The sequence below is a fragment of the Vicugna pacos genome, chromosome 18 (genome assembly GCF_048564905.1).
Source record: "Vicugna pacos chromosome 18, VicPac4, whole genome shotgun sequence".
NCBI lineage: Eukaryota > Metazoa > Chordata > Mammalia > Artiodactyla > Camelidae > Vicugna > Vicugna pacos.
Window position 1 is genome coordinate 18,133,111 of NC_133004.1, and position 25,654 is coordinate 18,158,764.

Genomic DNA, 25,654 nt, shown 5'->3' on the forward strand with positions numbered 1-25,654 from the left:
GGGGTTGGGGAAGAGACAGCACTCAACACTGCCCTGAGGGGTTCTCTGTATGCCATGCATTTGCTGAATTTCTGTCTCTGCCACCATTCCTACCTGCTGCCCACCCTCCATGAGAGCAAAGACAGTTCCTATCTGTGGTCAAGGCACAAAGTGAGCACTTGAGAAATGTTTGAGTGATGGAGGGAGGGAAAAAGGAGAGAGGAAAGAAGGAGAGAGGAGGAGGAAGGTAGGATCTTCTGGAACCCCTGTTACACGGGGAGGAAAGCCAAACTGGCCCCTCCCTCCCGGGGTTTATCTAAGCAGCTGGCAGAACTAAGGCAGTTTTGCTTAAAAATCATTTCCCAGGGGATTAGCATCCCCTTTCACACTTAAAAGCCTTCCCCAAAGCCAAAGAATGAATTGATTTTCCTATAACTAATCACACTCCCGTTTAATAGCAGGAAGCCGCTGCTTTATTTTCCATCTCTGACTCTAAAAATGCAGACTGGGCATTCACCTCGCCTCTCCCCCACTGAGTGCAGGATGCAAAGATGATGAAGGAGCCCCACAGCAGGGCACCCTCCCTCTCCCCAAAACCACTGCAGCCGCAGCTGCCTCTGAAGAGCGTGACGAATGTGGCCAGAAAGCCCAGGGAGGGCACTTCACTCGTGGCGCCGTCAGCACCAACCTCTCTGGCCCAAGCACCAGTCTGTTAGTCCAGGTAAGATCAAGAGTCTCATCTTGAGACCATTTCACCAGGACAGGGCTGCAGGCTGTGGAGTTCCTGCCGAAACCACAGGGGTTGTTGAGAGTGAAAATAATGCAGCAGTGTGTCCACAAGGACCCCAGCTTGCCTTCAAAGCCTTTGTTTGTGCAGCTGACGTGGTAAGTGCATGGCATCTACTCTCATCTAATCCCACTGTCTTAGCTCCCGCTGTGGGAGGTACCAAACCAGTGACAGTTCTCGGGAACATGAGTGCCACCGGACTCCAATGAAGCTGTTCACTTTGCTCTACATTATCAAGGACTAACAGGTTCCACTCAAAGGCGGTCAGGTGGACTGTAGGGACCCAGATAAAATCCAACCCACTTACATGTTGTCCACCTGAGTCATTGTGGAATGAAAAAGGGAAGTTACAGGTGATATCTTTCCATCTGCGTTCATTGAAAAGAAAATGTAAATCCACACGATACATCATTCATGGCTACTGATATTTGTAAAAGACAGAAAAATGGATGGAAAGGATAAAGATAAATTCATGGTAGGGGCTGCATCTCTGGAGGAGAAAAGGGAAATGAGAAAGGGAGAGGATGGGGTAGCTTAACTGTGAATTTTTTAAATTTTATTAAAGTGTTAGAAGAGACACATAACTGCGAACATTGAGGGGTGAGAACATGGTTGTTCTCCATTTTTTTACATTGTCTGTACCTTTATGGACATTTAAACCACATCTGATTTTTTTAATATGCAAAAACAGGGCATGGACAAAAGAAAAACCATCTCTGTACCCTCAGTGGTTCCCTGTCCAGATCCCCATGTGCTCCTTCTTCTTTCCTGGCCAGTTTCTCGGCACTGCAGACATTTTGGGCAGGATAATTCTTTACTATGGGGGGCTGTCCTGTGCACACTGAGACGTCCGGCAGCATCTCTGGTCTCTAGCCGCTGGATGTCAATAGCACATCACCCCCAGTTGTGATGACAAAAATACCTCCAGATATTGACAAATGTCCTCTTAGAATGAAATTACTCTTGGATGAGAACCAAGGGCTGCATGAAACCCTCTATTTCAGCCCACTTCTCTCCTGGCACCATGTGCCACACACACATAGTACTTGAGTGTTTCCTGAGATATTTGCATTCACTTTCTTTTGGTTTCAGATTGTACCACCCAAGGAATGGGGGGTTATCATCCCATTGCCTAGATTTGGAAACTGAGGCTTGTAGAAGCCAGACCCTGCAGCTGAGGAGAGGCAGGATGTGGTCTTGAACCTGAGCCTTTGGGTTCTTATTGATAAGCCAAGAGTTGTCCTTCTTACCCTAATAATCAGAAAGTCAACTCTTACTAAATTTCACCTTTCTTTCTCCCTTCCCCCAATACTGGAGAAGTGGGGGTTGGGGAAGGAGAGGAGGGAGGGGTGTCAGGGGAAAGAGACTAACACTTGTTGAACACCTATTGTGTGCCCTGAGCTTTCAATAATCTGTCTACATTGACTGCATAATAATCTTATAAAAATAGACAATAGCATTCACATTTCACAGATGAAGAAACAACATGAAACTAAAGAATCATATGTAATTGTGGCAATTGCAGGCATATTTAAGAGTAAAAGGGGACTTCTGGTATTTCTAAAATCCAGTTTCCTCTGAGGCAGTATAATATGATTAAATCCCAGCAATGCTACTTGCAAGCTGTGTGACTCTGGGTGAATGACCTAACCTCCCGATACCCCACCGTTTTTATTTATAAACCTAGGGAGGATCATATTCAGTGAAATGGTGCGTGTGTAACCCAAATATAACTGGGCTGCCTTGAGGCCCAGTTCTGTCCACTGATGCATTAAGCACACACATACACGCATGCACGCATGCACGCACACACACACACACATATCCCATAAGCATTTAAGGACAAGGAAGGGATTCTTGGGAGGGGAGCACAGGTATATATAGTGTATCACATCAGAATAATGCCTGCATCTGCATCCTCCCTCACAGCCTCAACAGCAGCCCCATGTGATCACCCTGTTTCTCCATGTTGTCTTTCTGCCATCACCCTGGTCTCCCATCTGCCTAGCTCCCTCACATGTCACTTCCTCACCCCTATATCATGCCACCCTGCCATAGCAGGCCCCTCCCCTGCATGCTCCTCTCTTACTGAACAAAGTCCCTAGAAACTAGAACAAATTCTCCACCTCCTCACTCTTAGAAAGAGTCTGGTCCAGTATCCAGCATGTCACCTGTACTTAAAGCAAGTTAACCATGGCAGTGGTTGGTGTTATTTACCAGGAACCTAGGAGTTGCCAAGCACCGCTAGGAATCAGGAATTTCGAAAGAAGCAAACATAGACTATGTGCCAAGGGAGCTCAGTACACAAACAGGCTGATGTGTACAGCCTGTTGCAACTTACACAGGGCTTTATAAAAAATTGAGACAAAAATCACATAACATAAAAATCTCCCTAAACATAAAATTAACCATTTAAAATGAGCTAAATGAACAACTCAGTGGCATTTAGTATAGTCAGTGTTGTGCAAGCATTACCTCTAATCCCAAAACATTCACCATCCTGAAAAGAAACTCTGTTTCCATCACACACTCATTCCCCACTGCTCCAAGCCACTGGTGCCTGGAGATCACTCATACACTTTCTGTTTCTGTGGATTTGCCCACTCTGGACAGTTCACATAAATGGACTCATTCATACACTACATGGCCTTTAATGTCTGGGCTCTTTCACTGAGCATCACGTGTCCAAGGTTCATTCATATTGTGACATGTATCAGCACTTCATTCTTCCCAGGTATAAACCCAAAACAATTGAAAACAGGGATTCAAAGACTTGCACACAAATGTTCAAAGCAGCGCTATTCACAATAGTCAAAAGGTAGAAACAACACAAATGTCCATCAACTGATGAACAGATAAACAAAATGTGGCATAAACACACGATGGAATATTATTCAGCCACACGTGGAGCTATTCCTGCCTATGACTTCATGTAATTATCAGAAAGAGGCTATAGGGTGCATAGTATTTTATCTCCTCAATATTTGTAGGAAAAGACAAAGCATCAGAAATATGGCCAGTCTCACGTCTCCCAGCCCCACCTGCCTCCAAGTTCACTGTGTCCCTGAAAATGTGAGTACGTTGGGCTAACCCCTTGGCTTACATCCCTGGAGTGTGCTCTCACTCCAGCAATAGACTGTAGGGTGGAACTTTGCCTCCACTGTATACAGTCCAACCTCAACCTGACCTGCCATCTAATCCAAGAACCTTTAATGTAGCCTTACAAAATTCTCCCTTCCTTCACCACCACCACCAGGGGTGTCTCCCTCCCACAGTGGCCAAAATCACTCATTCACACTCGAGGTAATGTTACTATGCCCTTATCAAGGATCTTTGGCTTCTTATGAATCACTAATTCACTTCCCTGCACATAAATTGCATTCTCTTTCGTATGTAGCTTTAACCTATTTAATTAGAGTCCTCATTTACTTTTTTTAAGGGGGGGAAAACGCACTTTAACTCTACAATGGGCTAAAATTATACCTTACAAAAAGACGTGATTGTTTCCTGACCATGAACTTTTGCTTTTATGAATTGCTAATTTGGTTAATGGGCTCATTCTGCTCTGAAATTTGCATCATGAAAATTACTAGCTTCGAAGAATCCTCTGTGTACAACGCAGTTTGCACGTTTTGTTGTAAAGGTCACATTTGACATCGTAAAACAGCAGGCCCCTTTGAAAAGGTACAAATGTAAGAAATTAAGTGGCCCCACTGGTATAATGTCATTGTGAAGGAGGGAGAAAAGATTTTTAAGTTAATTTTTATTCATATTGTTTACGTGCATGCAAGCTGAGCTCGGTTCCGCGTGAATCCCTTCTTGTGCCTGACACATTATCGGCTGAACTTGTGGTTCAGGGGACATTAGAGGCTGGAAAGGTTTTGCCACAAGCATTGGTACAATGGGGAGTCTTGAATCAACTAAAGAATAAATAAAATAGAGGGCGCCATCACCCATGTCTGAGTAAACTCAGGCACCGGGTAAAGCAGACGTCGGGATATGCAGTCATTATGTAACTGCTGTCAGGGACCCTGTACTTAAAAATACCTTGCTGATGATTCAACGATGTCTGGCAACAATGAATCCGTATTCACCTCCCCAGCTGATGTGGAGTGTACTTCTGGATATCCCTAGGCTGGGGTTTGTGAAGTCAGATACACAACATCTCTACACCTAGGGGCAGAGCAACCCTACCTGGTACTTTTAGGAAACTGTCCAGTGTTCTGGGCGGGGAGTGGGGAACGGGGCCAAGTCCCCATGCACAGAAGCACGGAGAAGGAAATGTTGTTGCAAGAGGCTCAGCCCCCTTCCTGAGTGCCCAAGGAAATGATCAGAGGCCAACAGTTCCCTGGCAAAAGGATGACCAAGGGTGGCCAAGAGGTACAGACATTTTTATGAAGAGGCAGTCTTGGGTCAATGGCGAGGCAACCCACTTAAACATCACAGAACACTAATCAAGTTTCCTTGCGATCCTGAGATCCTGACGTCATTTTGTTTTGTTTTCAACTCTGCAATGGGGATGTTGATCTTAGCACCCTCCCACGGGCTGGGGTTGGTGCTGAGGCTTTTTCAGAAGTAACAGAGCACCTCCTTATGTCACATCACCTGAAGGAGTCAGAACAGATCAAGCATTAACATGAGGACATGATCTTTTTGCTTCCTGCCAGGGCTCCAAGAAGTCCCTCCCAGAGGAGGCAACGGGCGCCCTGCCTTGGGTGTCGGTGGAGACTTCAGGTCAGAGGATGGCACTGAAGTGGGCCTTGCTAGATGAGGAGTGGGTTCACAGGGCAGCACAGGAACCCCATCCCTGGAGTTCCATTCATGTTGCTCTTGGGATTGGCAGCCCCGGGTGGAACGGAAAAGAAAGACCAGCTGGGCAGACGGGCAGGGAGGGGCAAAAAGGGCATGGAGCCTGTGCTTCTGAACGAGGACCCTTTCCAGGGGCTACATGTGGCACCAAAGAGTACCTTCCCTCTGGTACCTTCTCTCAACCAAGTCCTGGGTAGAACACAGACTACAAGAACACCATCAGAGGAAACAGTCCTTTGTGACAAAGAAAAAGAAAGACCCCTCCCCTCCCCCACTCCCCGGAGCCCATGGGGCCCCCCTCCCTCCTTCTGTAATTACCTCTAGTAAATTCCCCATTCATCTGCATGCCGGTTTCTATTCAGGGCGGACTTGAGGCTGTGCTGCTGGGAAGGCGGGGGCGGCTGGGCACATTCAAACTTGCACAATCTCCAATCACTGCACCTGATGGGGATGAGCACTTGCTTATGTGAAATTTTCATTTCAATCCCAGCCTCAGATTGCACCATTTCACAGCAGTGCTCCCAAGCACTTACACACAGAAGGCTTTTCATCCTCCAAGTTCCGCACAAGTGTTACCTAATTAATGTTCAACAATGTTACCAAACCTCCCTCTTTTAAGACGTATCAACCTGGAAAGGTCTGGAATTAAGGATTTTGATCTCAAATGGATTGCTTTCATTTATTTCGGATAATTCACACAGCTGCTTAAAGACAGATATTCATCGACTATAAACAGCCCCAAGTTCGAGTAGCTACATAAATAAACCTTTCCTTATCTTTCCCAGCAGCCTCCCTTTGCCTGCTTGGGCAGTGAAGGGATCAAAAATGCTCCCTCATGGACTCAGTCCATGAACATTCGGACTCCAAAGTGAATGATTCTTCAGCCAAGCAGAATGAACTACCAGCGTGAGACTCTCCAGTGGCTTCCCTGAAGTCCAGACCACAGCCCCCAGCCCTGCTCCTCAGTGTGGTCCAGGCAGCATCACAGGGAGCTCATTAGAAATGCAGATGGGAGCCCCACCTCAGCACTACTGGACCAGAGCCTGCATTTTAGCCAAATCCCCAGGTCATTCTTGTGCACATTACAGTTTGGGATGCTCTGGCCTTTAAAGCCCTTCGTGAACTGACCCCTAACAGACCTCGTGGGCACGGAACCTGCCCCTCACTCCATTTCACTGGCCTTGCTGTTCCTCAAACTCAACACACATGCCCCACGTTCAGCACACTTGCCCTGACTGTGCTCTCTGCCCAGATGTGCTTCTTCAAGCCATTCCTAGGAACACCTCAAGGGGTTGCCATTCATGTAGCCGTCAACATAATTGACACTCCCACCCCATGGCCCAACTTCAGACTATAGTATGAACGGTGTCCCCAGGAGCTGGGTGCACAGCCGCCCTGTGCAAGTGAGACAGGAGGGAAGGGGGCAGCGCACAACCATTAGAATAATGACACAGCAATTAGCACCAAGATGGTGGAAGATTCAACTTTCAGTAGATCTTGAGCCTCAGTATAAGCTCAGTGAACTACAATAGGATGCTAAATGGTACTCCCGCAGTTTCAAGGCTGACCATAAAAGGTCAAAGGGTGGGTCGTGGCCCAATTCCTGGGAATCTCACCCCCCTCCCCAAACTTGTTGAAATAATCCTCTCACTTGTTAGCCTAGGAAATTACAGAGCCCATAAAACTAGCAACCTTGCCTCGCAGCCTCTCACTCCCTCACCTCCAAGATGGCCTGCACTCTGTCTATGGAGTGTGTATCTGCTTTTTCTTTAAACTGAGCACATAACACACCTCAAGGCCTTTCTCTAAACTTTTTAAACAGCCTGCACTCTGTCTATGGAGTATGTATCTCTCTAAATAAATCTACCTTTACTCAACTGTGCCTCACTCTTGAATTCTTTCCTGTGTGAAGTCAAGGGCCCACACTTGGTGAGGCAGGTCCCAGGGACTCAGTCAAGACCTGGGACACATCCATCCTCTCACCCCGTATTTTTTCCCTATACCACAAGGATCTGAGTAAGTGCCCTCCCTTTGGAGAAGACTTCCTGCTCACTATTATCTAAAAACACATCCCATGACTCTTTCCTCCCCACCCCACTTTATTGTTCTTCATAGCACTCTCCACTACCTGATGTCATATACATCACATCATAGATCTGTTTATTTATGTAGTTTATTGCTTGTCTTACTTTGCTAGAACTCATTCTCCATGCAATCAGTATCTGCCACTTCCACCCCACACACATACATGCTGCATTTTCAGCACCTAGAATAGAGCCTGTCTAATAACATATGTGTGTGCATTTACAAGGTTAAATATTCTCCCTCCCCTGATTCACAATGACTTGAGACTGATGGATAAATTAAACTTTTGTGAAAAATAACTGCTTTCATTTCTGCAGATTTTTCAGAGAGTGACGTGGTCTAGCTCAATGCTAAGGAAAAATCCCCCACACCTGAGCAAAAGGCCACTTCTGCTCCTCGGCCCTACAGAAGCCCCTTCATATTCTTCCAATTTCCCTGGGCAGCACATAGAGCAAAGGTGAGCCACAGAGTCACCAACACATGTGACACCCAGCACCATGGAAAGAAATAGTCAAATGCCCAGCGAACACTACTGATTAGAAAGCAAGGCAATGTGTAGGGTGGGGTAAAAGAGAAGCTTAGGTTGGTTAACATCATCGTCCTTACTTTGGCAGAAAACAGTTCATAACCAAATACTGTGTGGCTTCAAAGGCACAAGATGAATGAATCGACAGTCATAACAAGGAGAACAGCGACACCAACCCAGAGGACTAGAGACCATGCCCACACTCTGCCAAACACCCAAGTAAACACAGTCATCCACACAAGGACTCTGCCTCAGCACAGCCCACCTGAGCATATACATGAGTGAAACAGGACAGAGAAAAACTGCAGCATTAGAGTGGTGATGAATGGAAACTGACCCAGATGCTTGGTATTGGGAGGAAGGGGACAATAAAGAGTGGTGGGGACTGTGCCAAACAGAGTTCATGTTCCTTCTAAAGGGGGCAGCGTTGACTAGTTGACTAGTGTCATTTTGGGACATGGACCCAGTATTACCAGATCCTCTGATTTATCTCTTATTAAACCTCCTGGTTTTAAAATATTAACAAGTAAATCCAAAATTTTAACAACTCTGCAAGCAAATCAATTACACATGTGGATAAGACATACCCATAGGTCATACTTGTGAGAATAACAGATTAGATATTTGAAGTTCTTGCCTTTATGTAGTTCTTTGTCAGCACAATCGTGCATTTAACAAGGGCTCTTCCTGTATACACATGCATGAGTGTGCACACACAATTCTAGAACATCCTCCATGGTAGGAAGCCAAGGAAAGACCACGTGGGCAGTGAAAGCCCATTCTGCCTCAGGCTTAGATACAAACAGCTCAGTCTCTAGCCTAGAGGAATCTAGAGATCTTACAGATAGAGATGAGTAGAGGAGAGGGGAGAGGGAGGTGAGAGTAGGGAATCAGAACTGGGCTCAGCATTCTTAGGAGAATCAGTTCTTCTCAGCAAGTAGGCTCTTCCTTCCTTCTACAATGACCTGCTATAGAAGGGAATGGCTTTTTCTGTAAAAATCAGTGAGTGCGTCATAACAGAGGGCTATTTGGGTTGGGTTTTATCGGATATGTAGGAGTTTCTTCAGAGGAAGGATATGGTGCAGAGGAACTATAAGTGCCAAAGCATTTCCCTTCCTGCCTTCTCTGAGCCCACTCAGCCCAGAATCTAACTGTTCTCTCTTCTCCTCCTCCCCCTCCTCAGAGGCCACTGAAACTGGCACTATGCCCTACTGAAGCTTTATGACACAGTATCCATGGGGACAGTGAATGGAAAATCTATTCCCTTCCTACACCCATTCTAATCTCCCCCATCTAGAATCTACAGGGAATAAAAAATGTATTAATATTGGATGTTAATGGTGGGAAGTGGGGAGGTGAATACACAATACCAGTCCTACAATCCCACTTTCCGATATCTCCTTTAGGGTCCAAAGATACCATCCTGGACCACTCACAGGGGAGCAGTTTATTAAGAGGAGCAGAAGGTGTGGCAAAGGGTTATTCCAGGCAGTAATAGGCAGAGATGATAGAAAATAGAGGGGATGATCCTGTAAACCTCAGCCTACAAAATCAGCAGCCATCCCTGTGCCTGGGCTGTTTGCTCACAAACCACCATAACCAAACAGCCTTGAGCGTCTTCGGTCAAAGCCATGCCATGGGCAAGGTAGGATGGTGGTGACAGAAATCTGAACGTCTGGATTGGGCTCTAGACTCTCCCACCTACTACCCAGGTGGGTGGGGGGTGGCATGTTACACTACCTCTCCAGGCCTCCTGAAGAAGGCAGTAATAATTGCGCCCCCTCCATGGAGCTATAGTGGGTATTAAGTAATCATATGTACCAAGCTCAGCGTTGTATATAGAAACAGGAAATTCTCCATAATATTTGCTATGATTAATTCCTTGCTGCTTTCAGTTATTTAGAAATGGAGCTCCCGTACAAATGGAGGATGGCAGGAGACATTACCCATTTTACCCAAAAGACAGAATACATCTTCACAGACGAAACATTTCAGAAAACTGGACTCCTTGGCCCTTTCCCAAAGAAGCTTGATGCTCAGCCAAGGAAAAGGTGGCATTTCCTCCAGAGGATGGCAGTTGTCCATAGGTTAGTGGGTGGCAGAGGTCCCCAGAACCTAGAGCGCATATAAATCTAGCTGCCCACCTTTGTTGCCACTCAACCTGGGACAGAAGGTCTTCAACATGAGAATATTCGTTCTCTCCTACTGCAGCCTGGGTCTGTGACTCTGTCTCCACCCTCAGGGACTTCTCCCCCATCCGCTCCCTCACTGAACTACTAGACTGACTAGAAGCGGAGAGTGGACAAATGGTGTCAGCGCCTTGAATGGTGCAAGGCACAAAGGGGTCACTCATTAAATAGTTCATAAAGGGATGAAAAATAATAAAAACCATATTTATGGAGCACACAAGGTGCTCGGTATACTAGGTGCCTTACATTAAGCACATCATAAACATTCACTCATTAAGCCCACACGACCCTATGAGTAGACATTATTATTTTATCATCTGAGGCTCAGAGATATTAAATCACATACTAAGGGTCACCTGGAGGAAGTAGCAGAGCAGAAATGAGACCCCTGGAAACCTGGCTCTGGAGATCACTTCTCTAACAAGAAAGGTATGACTAAATATATTGGGGTCAGAGGCAGGGGTTCTTAAGAGCTTGCTGCATTCTCCCACCCTGGATGACGACCCAATGCTTAATTGTCAGAGGTGGTTTGAAATCCCGCTTTAGGTTGATTTGCTTCTTTCTCAGCAGTGTGTCAGCTGCTGCCCGGCATGATAGCTTATTTAAAATATTGTGCAGAAATAAGATTCACTGTGAAATTAGTTGTAGACAAGCTCAGAAACTGCTAATGATGCAGAGATAATAAGGGGATTTGCAGAAAACACTGATATTGCATTATGATTAGTGAGCAGAGCTTCACCCCTTGAAGCCTGCGGGCCTGAGCTCCCACAAGAAGAACAAATGCATATGCATTAGCAGCGCACGCTGGCAAATCCAGGCTCCCGAGGCCAGCAGGCTCAGGCCTCCTGGTCAGAGGCTCAGAGCTCAGCTCTGATTTGCAAAAATGATTAATTTGTGGGTTTTGAGAATGAGAAATGTTTACTTTCTAGGTCTAGGAGAAACCAAAAGCTAGTCCTAAATCAAATTCTCATTTGAAAATGAGAACGAGCAAGAGCAGCTCTGGAAGGTAGCCCCGTGTTCCCGCCTGGTCTGCTGCCCAGGGCACCGTAGGAAGCTCTCCCAGGGTTTGATCTCAAGTCTACCAAGAACTTCCCTAGTTCCATATGCCTGCACACCTACAAAAGTTGGTTGTCAGCCCCTATGAAACAGGGTGGTGAGACAAGTTGGTAAATCAGCGACATCTTGCCATGCCAGTTAGTAAATAATGGTTTCCCCGACCTTGCCAAATGGCCCCTGGGATTAACCCACCTACTATTCTATGACCCAGCAACTAAAGAGTTAATGTCTGGCACCATGAAGGTCCTCAGATCCTATTCTAGAACTTTGGCCAGAATCCATTCTGATTTGTTGGTATCCACACCTGATTGGCAGTTAAATATTTTTAATATCACTCCTCCACACTCAGCCCCAGACATGTCTGGGTTGAAATATTCTTAACAAGAGAAAAGGCTACATGCTAGCAATCAAACAGGATAAAAGGCTCTAGAAAATCCTAATACTACAAGTCAACAGGACCTGTGTCCTATTCTGGCTGGATCTATCCCTCAGCATTTACAAATGTGCCCAAGATGGCGGTCTATCTGTGCACCCAGGATGTGTAATTTGGCCAAGTTACAGTCTCTGCACTTTTGGCAAAGAAGGGGAGAAATGCAAATTGCATGCATGTCAATGACTAAGTCACCTGCATAATGAAATGCCAGAAAGTTTGAGGCTAAATCACTTATTTACATGAAAAACAAATCTGTATGGGATATGTATTTCTCTCCTTCACATCTCAACACATTTGTCACTCAAAGCCAGAAGGCTCTACTCAACAAAGTCCCTCCAGTCCCTGGCCCCATTTTCATTCTCTTTAGCTTTCAGCTTACCTCCTTGAGGGATGGAGGCCACCAGGTGTTCAAAACAGATGCTGCTACTTTGCTGCCTAGGGAACCACATTCAGAGAGAGGGATGGGCTGAGAGAATGCAAATTCCCACCATGCCAAAACTATTTGTATGATCCTTGTACAGAATGTAAATTATTTATTCAATTTATGCGGTGAGGGTGATACAGCTGAATAGCTTGGGATTCTGTCAGATGGCTGACCACCAATATAATCAGTTCTTTTCTTTTAAATGTGATGAAACTGTGCACAAAAGTCAAAAGTGAAATATTAAAGAAAGATGGGGAGGGAGTGTGGTGCAGTGATGGACTGTGATGGTAGCTATTTGGCATATTTTTCTTCCATTTTCCTTCTTCTAGTAACAGACTCTGGATCTTCCTGAGCACATGAATGATCATGTGACCCAGTCCTGGCCAATCACCATAAGTATTTTTCCCTGGACATTGTGATTGGTGGAAGGGTAAGTGTATCATCCAAGGAGAGCCAATTAGAATCTATCCTGGGATTGACATATAAATACTGTGGGTAGAAGATTCTCTTTCCTCTGGTGTTGCTAAATATGAGATTATAAAGCCAAGGAGCTGTGGAAATGTTCCTTGCCAACTAAGCTATCTGGACAGAGTGTGCTTGCAAAATGAAACCAATCAGAAATTAGCAGAAATGAAAGGTAGATGGAGACAGCATGGTGGCCCTGATTCCTAGATCTCCACCCCAACTCCCTGTTTCCTGTAATTCTTCCTTTACTCTCCAAATAATGTAGGGTCCTTCCCATCTATGTGAGCCCATGAATTTCCCCTGGCTTAAATGATTTGAATTAGTTTCTGTTACTGAAAACATCCTGACTTGTACTCAATTACAGAAAGGATGGCTATGTATCTTTAATCACACTTAGGTATTTGATAATGAATATTTAGCATTTTGTGCAAGTTCTTTGATTTTGTTTTTCCCCCTTTGCAATTTAAAATGATTAATTAGTTTAAATCTAGTAAGTATCCAATTAAAGCTAAATAGTCTCTATTTTTGTCTCAATTGTATTTGGGATCCCTGCTTTTTATCACTCGTATGAGCATTTTAATTTGCCTGTTTTCCACTCTTCGTAAAATATTAAGGACAAAAGTGGAGGAAAATAGTCAAATAATTGCACTAACACTGCAGTAAGGACAAAACTGCAGACTTTGCCAAAACTGAACCAGTAGCTAGCAGACAGCACCAGCTTGCAAAAACCCCAAAAATGTTAATTTGTTAACAGGTTAAGAATAAGGGTCATTTGAAAGTTGGACCTCAGAATTTGCACAACAACACATCACTTATTGAAGTTCAAGGGCATAGGTGGAAGCAGAGGGAACACTCACCATTATATTCATGGCAGGTTTGCTAATGGTAAGGAACTGGGCATGAAATATGCAACTAGCCATGCTTTGGGTTGAGAAAAGTAACCACCAGTGAGTGGTTTCCCAGCCCTAAATTTTCCTAAATATGTTGGAGAAAGTTACTTAACTTCTATGTGCTTCAATTTTCTCACCGGTGAAGGAAGGATGGTAACAGTACCTACCCCACAGGGATGAAGAGAGGGCTAAGTCAAGATCATCTCTGTCAAGTGTCAGCACATCTGCCATAGAGTAAGTGCTCACTACGTCAGTTACAGTGCTTACTAGAGTCACCTCTCCCACTGTCCCCTCAGAGGCTCTGAAAGCAGAAGACAAAGTAAACACAAGCTGGGGTTAGGTGGCTCCTGGGCAGAGACTGGAGGTGATTGTTATTTATGGATGAATCACCACCGATACATGTGATGTCAAAATTCAACTCTTCCTAAAAGACACCAAAGCCTTTGTCTTGTTGAACAATAAAATAACAACAACAACAAGCCATGGTTCTCACTCACTGAACTGTTACTATGTTAGGCACACTTCTACTTAGTCTGATCCTCACCACAAAATGCAGGGTAGGTATAATTGTCTCCATTTCACAGAGTAGAAATATTGACCAGGAAACAGCTCAGGTACAGTGACTTGCCCAAGGGACACAATTAATGATGCAGAATATGAACCCAGCAGAAATCCATCCTGTTTTCAAACATCAGACCAACGGAGTTATTGCACAACATCTTCCCTGCTATAAAATAATGTTAATTATAAGAATAATTATATTCTTTATTATTATTATTTATTTTATAAATATTATTATTCTTTATTATTTAAATATTCTTATAATAATTAATTATTATTATAATAGCAATGTGTACATGTGACAGGTTCCATGCTAAGTGGCTAAACTGTATTCTGTGTCCTTTATAAAGAGACCTCTGGCATCTCCACGCCCTCCCTGGCTCCCTAACTTAAGTAGAAAACTCAGGCATTCAATTCTCCCTTGAGATCTCTGGACAGACACTTATGGAGAGCAACTATGCAGAGCCTTAGCCCTTCTTTGCTGTGTGGGGAGGTCATTTTATCTGTCTTCCACCCCAGTATCTATCCCAGGAAGTGATCCTGTACTGGGAGATGCCTTTGTCAAAACTCTGGCTCCTCAAGAGAAAAAGCTTGTGTGATAAATTATATATACATATGTAACAGAAGTAAAGTAAAAGCTGCAATGGGTCTATAGAAGACAGACTTTAAAATGCATGTCGGGGAATTAGGAAGAGCCTCAGAGAGCCTAACCAGTAATACAGCTCATCAACACCGTCACAATCATCAGCATCATCACCCTCATCAGAGCAAATTCTGATGTACAGTTATTGAGCAGAAGAGTTTTGATCTCTTTTCTTCATTTTTTCATACACAGATACAGTACCTACAAGTGTCTACAGACAGCCACATTTTTGGAAACTGGTTTGGCCATTTGTCGTGGACAACCTCCAGACGCAAGTGTGACCTTTCCAAGGGAAATAACTTCACCGCTCTACTTTCCCCCTCTTAAATGTCAGCTGTTGCCATTCTGCAGCTGTTTTGCAATAGATGGAGAAAATAACATCAGAATCCATCTAAAAACCACATTTGGTTGTTAAACATCAGCCACCAGAAAACATAAAGCTCAGGTGGCTCTTTGAAATGATTTCCTCATCCACACAGCCTTTCCTCCAACAATTAAAGCTCCAAGGTGAGAGTTAGAGGTCGGCCCCCTAGATCCTGCCTAGATTTGGATGACAAGCCCATGTCTTTCACCGGGTTGGAAAAGGCAGTAAGAAGTGAGTTGTCCTCTGGGGAATGCTGGCTGATGAGCACACTGGCACCAACAATGAGACACCCAAGTCCTGTCTATGCAAGTTGCCCAATAACATTCATAACATCCTGAGGGGAATCTGTGAACAGAGCCTGAAAAACATTTGCAGACACGATGATTGTTTTGGATGGTGGGGAGCAACATCTAAAGTCTCGGTGCCTGCTACTTGCTCCCTCCTCCTGCAGAAGGCACCCCTGAGTCTGAGCCTCAAATGACCTCTGAGGGATGGATGGAGATAGATAGGGAAAAACAGAGGATCCTGAGATGCATCTGCACTGAACTCCTGCAAGGAACACCCCCAGGACAGAGAGAGATCCTATTCTCAACCAAATAAGAAGAGTTACCGGGCACTGAGTAATGCTCAGAGTTAAGTGCTTCAAAAGTGTTAGCTCACTGAATCCTCCCTACAACACCATAAGATGGGCACTTTCATGCTCATTAAAATTCAGAAGATGAGAGTCAAAAGGAAGTCAGAATATGACCCTAGTTCTAATGGACTCCAAAATCTGCCCTCACGATCCTTTTTGCTCTGTTGCCTCCAACTGAATGCGCAAGGCTAAACACTGAGCTGAGGGCCACCTGCTGAAATTGACAAGTGTGCAAATACAACCCTAAGCCAGAAGGAAGAGAGGGTAAGGAGAGAAAAACTAATGCTCAGGGGAACCACTGTCATGCCAGGACCCAAGCAGGTGCCAAGGACAAGATCATGTACATGAACAAGCAGGCCGTGGTGGCACTGGCCCTCAACTGGACCAGCTTCTCTGTCTTTATTCAGACATTGCTCTCTTCTCTTGTTACTGAGTTTCCCAGTGCTTAAGCGGCCCATGCATTTCTCCTTGGGCAGTGGCTCTGAGGCTGTGGTGACTGCCTGAGAATTTGTAGACAAAGTCCTAAAGATACAATGGAGGACATGGTGCGCTGCTATTAGTAAGCGCAGTAAGCTGGCTCACCTGGCACACCTGTACAGTGGAATCTGCTCTGTTTAGTCAGTGCATCTACTTTTTATTGATTGGCATCTGAGCCCTACAGGTTGTTAAATATTGATTATTATGCTGGTACCTCCTTAAAATACTGAGGGGTGGGGATAGAGGGAGCGCCTTCCAGGATCACGTCTGGGTTGCATTCAGGTACTTGGCGGCACCCCTGTCACCACCGAGACTTCTGGCCTTGCACTGTTGGAGAATGTAGACTACAAGAGCTTGTTCCCTTTGGAGCACCAGCTTGTCTTTTCCCTTTAGTGTTTACTGCTACTCCAGCGCATTTGTCTGCTCTATGATGGGTTCTTGGGGCCTGGATAGCATCATTAGGAAGGCATTCAATCACATTCACAGTTCACTCTGATGACAGCTGGCATAACGAGCCAACCAAACAAAGGTACAAGATTCTTTTTTGCCTGATCTGACTAAGGTTAGAACGAACTGGTCAGATGCCCTAGGACTCATTACAGCACATGGAAAAGAGGCATTTTGACAAAGGATGAACATGGGCCCCGTGGGATCTCACTTTAGCCATGAAGCTGCTCATATTTGGCATTTCTTGGGGATGTGAAATGCTCCAGTCAGAACTTGGCAGGTGAGAAAAGAAAGATGGCTCTGCTGGCCCTGGCTGGCTATCAGGGACCATAATAGCAAGGTTTCCTCCATGATTTATCCCAGTCATCTGAAAGTTCTTGGAGTGTCTCCACTCTCACTGGGGATGAAGACAGAGCAATAACACCAGGAGACTTCAGGCCTCAGATCTAGGATTTTTTCTAGCGTTAAACACTAGAACTTCTTCAGCCCTGATCCTAGGAACCTAAACTGTAGCAACGGTTGATTTTCCCAAGAATTCAGGAGCTCCTTTTGATCTGATTCCCAATGGGAAATGCTCCCAGGATCCAAAGAGGGCAATAAAGGAAATAAAGGAGAGAAAGAAGAATGTAGTCTATGAGAACTGGCATTACAGATAGGACCACTATTTGCATGGTAGAGAGAGACTTCAATTCTTGGGTTCCTTCATTCCCTTAATTCAGACACTGGACTGCATTATATTTATCAATAAACTATCTGATATGAAGGCAGCTACCCAGTGCCAAATACTAAACTGTTCCAAGGATTGAAACACTGTACAAAGTTCATACTGACAGGGTAGCAGAAGCAGAAAGGTCACCAGGCTTACCCTAATTAACTTAGTATTCAAAATGTAAGAAATTCCTCTCTCAGTTGACAGAAGAGGTGGTAAAACCTAAGGCTATGAGAATGCCTCTAAGTGTTTCTTTGGCCACTTCTCACACATTTTAATTATGTGCTTCTCTTGTAAAATATTAATTCCTTTCTTAATATCCTTGTTATTAATGAGCTTATTGCTTTACTTCTGAAAGTTTAGAATTTTTTGTATAATAAAACTGAATTATTCAGTTTTAGATATATGGCTTTGTGCTCAAAGCTACTGCATTTTCTGTTCTTTACAACTGATTATTTTCTTGGGAATACACAGACATATACACACCATGATTACTATGTTAAAAGGCATAATTCCCATCTTTGGGGTACACAATTTGGTTTATATTTCACAATCCTACCTGATAAATTGTTATTCATTACCTCCCTGTTCTGTTTATTTGTTTACTGAGTCTGACACATTAATAACAGACAATTTTGAAGGGAAAAATGGTAATTTGGTGCAACTACATGGGATATAATAAAATTATTTTCAGCTCACATTATTTAAAACTACAAAGCTATGAAACTGAGCTTTAAAAAAAAACTAAATTATTTCTAATGGTGGAATTTTTCAGCATCTTAATGTGAGTGAAAGAAAGGTTTAAATAGATTTAAGGGCTTAAATACTTCTGAGGAAATAAGGGACTGCAAAGTCGGGTTGTCTAATTCACCTAAAAGTAATTAACAAAAAGTGAGTTAGATCATTATTTCCTCCAAGATCATAATTTAAAAGGAAGCTGATTTATCTGAACTGATTGGGGCTTTCAATCCCCACAGAAGCATAGGTGCTTGGTTGTTACGGCTAGAACAGAAATAGGACCCAATTAAGCAAGATTCTTTCTTATGGAAAAAAATTACTCAGATAAAATGATTGCTTGTATGTGCTCAGAAGGGAGCTAAAGAAAGCAGGAGAATTGAGGTTCCCCCCCCCCACCAAACTCTGGTTGAAATCTCTGCCCAATTCACAAGCAAGATCCATCACGAGAAAATAAGGGAACTCATTTCCACCGACACATTTGAGTGTAGCCAGCTGTTTAGAATTGGTGGATATGGGAGCCACGTTAACATTTGATGCCTGATTCCCATGGGAGGGGCAGGGGGCTGAGGGCAGAAAGGATGTTGGAGGAACTTAGAAGTAGGATTCCTGATCCTCTGTGGTTAGGGTCTATTACGAGCGGAGTGGTGTCTCTCCAAATGTTGAAGCCCTGACTTCCATTATTTCAGAATATGACTGCATTTGGAGATAAGGTCTTTGAAGGAGTGGTTAAGGTAAAATGAGGTCATTAGGGTAAGCCCTAACCCAGTGTGACTGGTGTCCTCATAAGAAGAGATTAGGACACAGACATGTACAGAGGGAAGACAAAATGAACACTCAGGGAGAAGACAGCCATCTACAAGCCAAGGAGAGAGGCCTCAGGAAAAAATTGACCCTGCTGACAGCTTGGTCTTGGACTTCAAACCTCCAGAATTGTAGGGAAAAAAATTTTTGTTGTTTAATCCACCCAGTCTGTGGTTTGCTGCTATGTCACCCCGAGCTGACTAACACAGGGTCTCAGATAAACTGGCTAGGTTACAAATTCTGCCTCTTCTCTTGTGATTACACCATAACTCCATGAAAGCAGAGTCTGTGTTTATTTCCTTATCACTGTACCAGTGGTGAATAAAGCAGATTTATTAACTGAATCATTCTTCCCCCAGAGGATAAATTGGAGGACCCGAGAAATTACAAGTAAATCCAAACTATTCCTTATGACTTGGCTAGTTCGGAAGGACTTCACAGTGATTAAGCATGCCAGCCCAGGAGGGAATGCCCAAGTTCAAATCCCAACCAGAACAGTGAGGAGCTGTGTGACCCGTGGCCAGTTCCTTGACCTCTCTGACAACTGTAGTGAGGATCCAAATAGAGTGGCCCCTTTTCCAGAGAGACCACTCAGCAAATTCACTGCTTCATTCATCCCACAAACATGTCCGAGCCCACACTGTGTCTAGGAATTGCTCTAGAGATGGGGATACTGACAAAACATCCTGCCCTGTGGGGCTGATCTTCTGGTGAAGGTTAGCTAACAATTATAGTAAGGTCCCTTTAGTAAGAAAGGGAAGGATTGCTTAAATGCAAATTTCTAATGCTTTGTCCATTTCAGTGCACTATATGCAGTGACCCTGAATCCCATTTTAAATATAATGTGGAGTATCCCATGATGGGTGACATTAATATTCTCTCCTGCCAGGCTCTCTGGCACCACAGTCACCCTCAATCACAGTTCTCCAAATAGGGGCAGAGCCCTTGCAGATGTCTGTGCATTTTGCCGTTTGGCTCCAGATAAACCTATCTGTCGGTCTCAAAAGACCTGTCTTCTCTCCCAGAGCCATTCAGCAAGCAACTCCCTCCATCTCCCTGTCCCATGATAAGAGCTCTGTGGTGCCACCCAGCACTCCACATCTGACATCCCTGAATCGTCCCCGAGGCAAACCCCAGGGCCCTGTCACCCCTCATTGGAGACTGTGTCCAAGCCAGCCAGCCTGATGCATATGCAAGACAGGGCAGAGGTGGCCTTTCAGGAAGTGGCTGGCAGCCTGACTCCATTACCAGGCAGTCACCACCACTGTCCCCATGCTTCCTAGGTCGGGGGTGATGGATAGGAGCCTGTGCTTAAGAAATCCTGGGAGTTCAGAGATCCCACATCCTCATTTTTAGGGACTCTTTGGCACCTTCGAATGTTAAAAAGGACCTAAGAATTTTCCCTTATGCTTCTGCAAATCATTAAACTCCCCAAGACTTTGTTTGCCCTTCTATAAAATGGAGTGAAAAGTGTCTGCTCTGCTCTTTTCATGGGCTTCTGCAAGGATGAAATAAAACAGCTGCAAAAGCCTTTGTGTGGGGTTTCTTCTTGGGGTGATGAAAATGTTCTCGAGTTGGTTGTGGTGACAGTTAGACGACTCTGTAAATATACTAAAAACCATTCAATTGTACCGTCTAAATGGGTAAATTTTATAGTATGTGAATTATACCACAATAAAGCTGTTTTTTAAAAAAAAAAAAAGCTTTTATAAACTGTGGAGGAGAGTTGCCTCCCTAGAACTTCACGTCAGCTCTTGACCAAATTCAGTGGGGATTGAGGGAGAGGGAGAGGTGGGGGGTCTAGAGAGAGATACTACAAGTGTCTGGGGGAGGGGGCGGTCACTGAGAGGGAGACAGGAAGGAGCAAGTGAGAATAATTTCTCAGAGGACTTAAGAAAGTGGGCAGCGCCGTGTGTTCCCCCGTGGCCACCTGCACTGCGTCCCCCAGGGAGGGAGTAAGGACGCAGAACCCGTTCCCTGGCCTTCTGACCACGCAGTTCCTCTGCCCCACTTCTCTCAGGTCTCCACTCAAATGCTGCTGCAGCAGCACGGCCTCCCCAGCCACCCCTTGTCATTGTCTATATTCCAGATTTGACCCAATCGCTTACCCTGCATGGGTGTGTGTGTGGGACAATTCTTAGTGTTCTCCACTAGGATGCAAGCCCTGTGAGGGCAGGGACTTTGCTTTGTTCACTGGGTATACCCAGCCCCCAGAATAGTTTCCGGCCTATAGTAAGTACCCAGTAGATATTTGCTGAATTGATGACTGAATAAATTCCTGGGCCCATCCTATAATCACTGGTGGAAGGGCCTGGAAAGTTGCATTTTAAGCAACTGCTTAGGTGATTCTAACTCCCAGTAGCTCAGAATGTGACTGTTATTCGGAGAGTTTTTAAAAGAGGTAATTAAGTTAAAATGAGTCTTTAAGGTGGGCCCTGATCCAGTGTGATTGATGTCCTTATAAGAAGAGATTAGGACACAGACACGCACAGAGGGGTGACATAGGAAGACACAGAGCAATGTCCTTCTACAAGCCAAGGAGAGAGGCCTCAGCGGAAACCAGCCACACCAACGCTTTCATCTCAGACTACAGCCCTCTAGAATTAGAAGAAAATGTGTTTCCATTGTTTGAGGCACTTGGTCTTTGGGACTTGATATGATGACCTGAAAAAAACTGATACAGCACTTGGAAGGGAAAGTCCTCAGTAGACGTGAGAGATTGCCACCCCGCAGAGAAGCAATGCAGTGAAGTTGAGAAATCAGACCGATCAGAGTTCAGACTGGGTGTGTCTGGGGTGCAATTTCCTCATCCACAAAAGTGCTCCTAATGCAAGGATAATGTGAAAGCATCACAGAAAAATGAACACAAAGTACCCAGCCCAGGGCCCAGGCTACAGTAACTGCTCAGAAAATGCAGCTGCACTGCAGGATGGCGGGAGCAGAGAGGCCAACCCAAGCCATTGTCAGGCCCCCTGGCAGGATAAAATCTGTGATCTTCCCAGTCTGCAATGTCCAGAGAGATGGAGCTGGAGCATCATTTTCCAGCTTGAGCCACTGCTACTTCTTCCTGGACCAGGAGAGCAGACCAGGCCGATGAGAGAGTGGGCACCACCCCAGGGGACACTGTGAGTTCAGATCTTGGGGGAGTTTTAGAATTTGTTTAATGTCCCCCAGGAATCTACCATACTGCATGGAAGTTTAATTAAAAATAATTTCCTTAAAAATAATGGGTATGACAGAGGAGATATGTCCTTCCCTAAGGTTCCTGGGGCAACTGGAGAAGGGGTGACTCCCATGTCCCCAGGTGACTTGCCCAGGAGTGACTGTCTTCGTGGAGACTCCATTTAGGAGTGAACACATATAACTGGGTGACTCCAGCACAGAGAGGGGAAGGGGCTTTCTCGTGTCTTGCCATGGGACATGCAGCAGCTCCCAGCGCGGACTCTTCTTGAAGAGTTTCTGACGGCAGCAGGACAGAGAGGGACACCCTCCCCTCCGTCAGCTGCTAATGGTCTGTAAAGGAAAGCAACTCTCCCTGCTGGAGGGTCATTCACAGCTGATGGAAAAGCTCTGTCCGGAGGCAGTCTGGCAAGATTTTCAATCCAATTTCTCTCAAGTGAAAGGCTAACAGGATAAGATCTCTTCATGTTAACAACCTGGATTGTGAGTGAAGTCTCCGGGTTGGGGCGACAGATGAGGTCATGAAATCAAGAGCTCACCTCGCCAAGCAATCTAGTCTGAGCCCCAGGTCCCCAAGCCTCCCTCCAGAGCCTGCTAATCTCATGTTGAACATGTCCCTTCATGGGCACTTCCTGTCCAGGGACTCAGGCCATCCATCCCAGGCTGGCAGTCCGCCCTGGTGTCTGCAGCAGGAGCCTTGAAGGCCTCTCACTGGACAACCTACATATTTCTCAGTGGGGAGAGAATGGGGCCAACACCATTTGCCAAGAATAAACACAGCCTCAGCGCTAATAGCCTCATAGGTGACCCCTTGGGACAACTGGTAAACCAGTCGATATCTTCTGGAGGCTCCCACATTGCTGCAAATCAGGAAAGAGCTACATAGTGACTGTAGTTACATTAGACATTGTGCCCTGTTCAGGACGTCTAAAGAGCTCCCTGAAACCACGTGGAGCAAATATCTGGGAGGAATTAGAGTCCATTCACACCGGATTCTTAGGGTCCCATGATCCCACCTGGCAGCAGCAGGAGACTGGGTGACGGATCCAACACACGCAAGTGCCAGGGCTCAGCAAAGTCTACGTTAAAGGTAAGGAGGAGCAAACTTGAACTGAAACTAACCTGACTCACCCTCCCTCCTGAGGTGGCTTCAACGTGACCCACTGTGAGAAGCCCACAGCATGGACGATAAATCTAACAAGCAAGTTCAACTTTGACAACCATCTGCAATGCAGACAGTGCTCATAGACAATGTAGAGTGAAAGAAGCCAGGATTCCATCTATGTGAAGTTCAAAAGCAGGAAAAGTGATCGAAAGAGGGAGCAAGCAGAGTAGTGGGGGCCCTGGGTGGGGTGATCCTGCCTGGGAAGGGAACCAGGGAACCTTTCGAGTGTGCAAATGTTTTAGATCTTGATCTGGGTGGTGGTATCTGCAAGTATGAAAATTTACAGAGCTGCCACGTAAGATGTGTACTTCAAGATCTGTAAGTTATACCTTGATTTTTTTAAAGTGCCAACCATTTAGTGAGCACCTACTACATACCAGAGTTTAGACACTGGCATTTGGACATTATCCTCAGATAAGAGTGGTGCCTCCCACAGATAACCCTGGGAGATGCTGCCGCATAGAAGTGCAGACGCTCTCACGGTCTTTCCCTCCCATTTTATAATTGGCTACATGATGTGCTCCGTAGTGATAAAAGTGACCCCAAACCTACTTTCTCCACTCCTACCGTTAACTTGGGAATATAGAGGAAGAGAGAGCCACACCAAAACAGAACACAGGCCATCCAGGAGTAAGTCCTCAGAAAACACTTCTTTTCACAAAATCCCCAGGAAAAAAAAGAACTCTATTCGAATGGGATTGGTAAAACCCAAGGCTGCAGAAAACTTTTCATCTGCCTTTGCCATATTGTTGGTGCTCAGATTTCTGGATTTCTGGGGACACTACTGTGTGTGAGGCGCACTTAGGGAGAGAAGCAAGAGTAACCATGGAGAGCACAGGGTCCCAGGAAGACAAAAACCAGCTTTGGGGTGTTTTGACTCAATATTAAGTGTGGCTTTGACTACTAGGAATCCCTGGATGGGGCTTAGAGGAGGCGGATGCAGTAAGCTCTCCAAAACACTCCAAGGTGGGAGGAGTCTGCAGGCAATGCTTGACATGAACCTGAAGGTGAGTAGGAGCCCTCCAGGCAGAGGAGAGACAGAGGGAAGCCTTGTACTATACCTTCACGGTCAAAGCCAGAAGCGGGTCGGTGCCCAACATGATGCTTGACACACAGTTGGCCTTAAAATGTATTTACTGAATCTGTCCACACTCTTGTGAATGAGTGAGTGAGTGAAACCATGCACACCTGCATGAATAAATGAATGAGTGAATGAGGAAAATCTCAACCCCTCAGCATCCACAGTTGGGGCTGGCAGCTTAGCCTCTCACTCAACAACTGACCCCCATTGTACTGGACCAAATAACAGGACCATCAAAGGTATCTGTTCAGTGAAAAGAAGGCTGGCTGAGCCCAGAGAAGGAGGAGGAAGGAGAGGGGAGGGAAGGAAGGAGGGAGAAGATGGGAAGGATTGGAAGCAAGACGACAGGGAGGTGAGAGAGAGGGAGGAGAGGGAGGAGGAGGGGAAGGAGGAAACCAGAAAGGAAGAGGCGAGGGGGAGGAAAGGGAGGAAGTGGAGGGAGGGAAGAAGAAAGCAGAGAGGAGAGGGAGGACAGTGATAATGAAGGGGAGAAGAGGCAGGGAGGCGTCACTACCGGGAGCCCATATTCACAGTGGCAGAGTCTCTGTGGGAGAATCAAGGGCCATCTGACATGAGTCACTCCTACTCTAAGGCAGCAGCAAGATGCTAATCCGAGCCACGCCCTCGCAAAGAACAGTCTGGGTACCTTGCCGACCAGCATCACCCTGACACATCCTCACCCAGAGAGGGTTCCTCCCTGGCGGCGCTGGGAGTGGCAGCTCCCGCAAACGGTCGCTAGGTGGCGCGTGCTCCTCACCTTCCCTTCCCCAGGTCTCAGCTGCGAGAAACTGAGGCTGGCACCTCAGGAAAGGGAAGGGTCCTACCACTGATGGACACCTGCAGCCAGACCCCCTGGGGACAGCGGCGCAGTCTGTGGTGGCCAGGTCGTCTCCTCCTCTGCTTAGGAAGTAGATCCATGCTGTCTCTCTCAAGTCAGGGCTTGCTTTAGAGACACTCACCAAGAAACATACTGAGTCCTGATCCCAACCCCACCCCAAGAGCAGTTACAGAACACATTTCTTGAAGGCACCTCACAGCCCAGTCTCAAGGGAAAGGAAGGGTTTCCAAACACAGAAATTGCACTATTATCTGCTTTACACACCGGATACCCATGCAATAAATAATTTGGGAGGAAAACAAGCTCAGTGCTTAAAAAGGATTCATAATTAGGGGTTCCTTTTCTTAAAGGGCCCCACCAAAGTTGATTAAGC

General features: G+C 45.5%; 1 long non-coding RNA gene across 3 annotated transcripts in view; it reads right to left on the minus strand.

Moving 5' to 3' along the window:
* LOC140687036 (uncharacterized) overlaps positions 1-25,173 on the minus strand; it is a 40,787-nt gene extending 15,614 nt beyond the window's left edge. For 2 of the 3 annotated variants that reach the window (XR_012061057.1, XR_012061058.1), the window contains exons 1-2: positions 25,090-25,173; positions 5,894-6,016 (exon numbers count right to left, since the gene is read on the minus strand). This is a non-coding gene — a long non-coding RNA (uncharacterized lncRNA). Of the gene's footprint in view, positions 1-5,140; positions 5,372-5,893; positions 6,017-25,089 lie in introns of those variants that run through there. The other variant, XR_012061059.1, reaches the window with a different exon arrangement.
* Between the last annotated feature and the right edge of the window lie 481 nt (positions 25,174-25,654).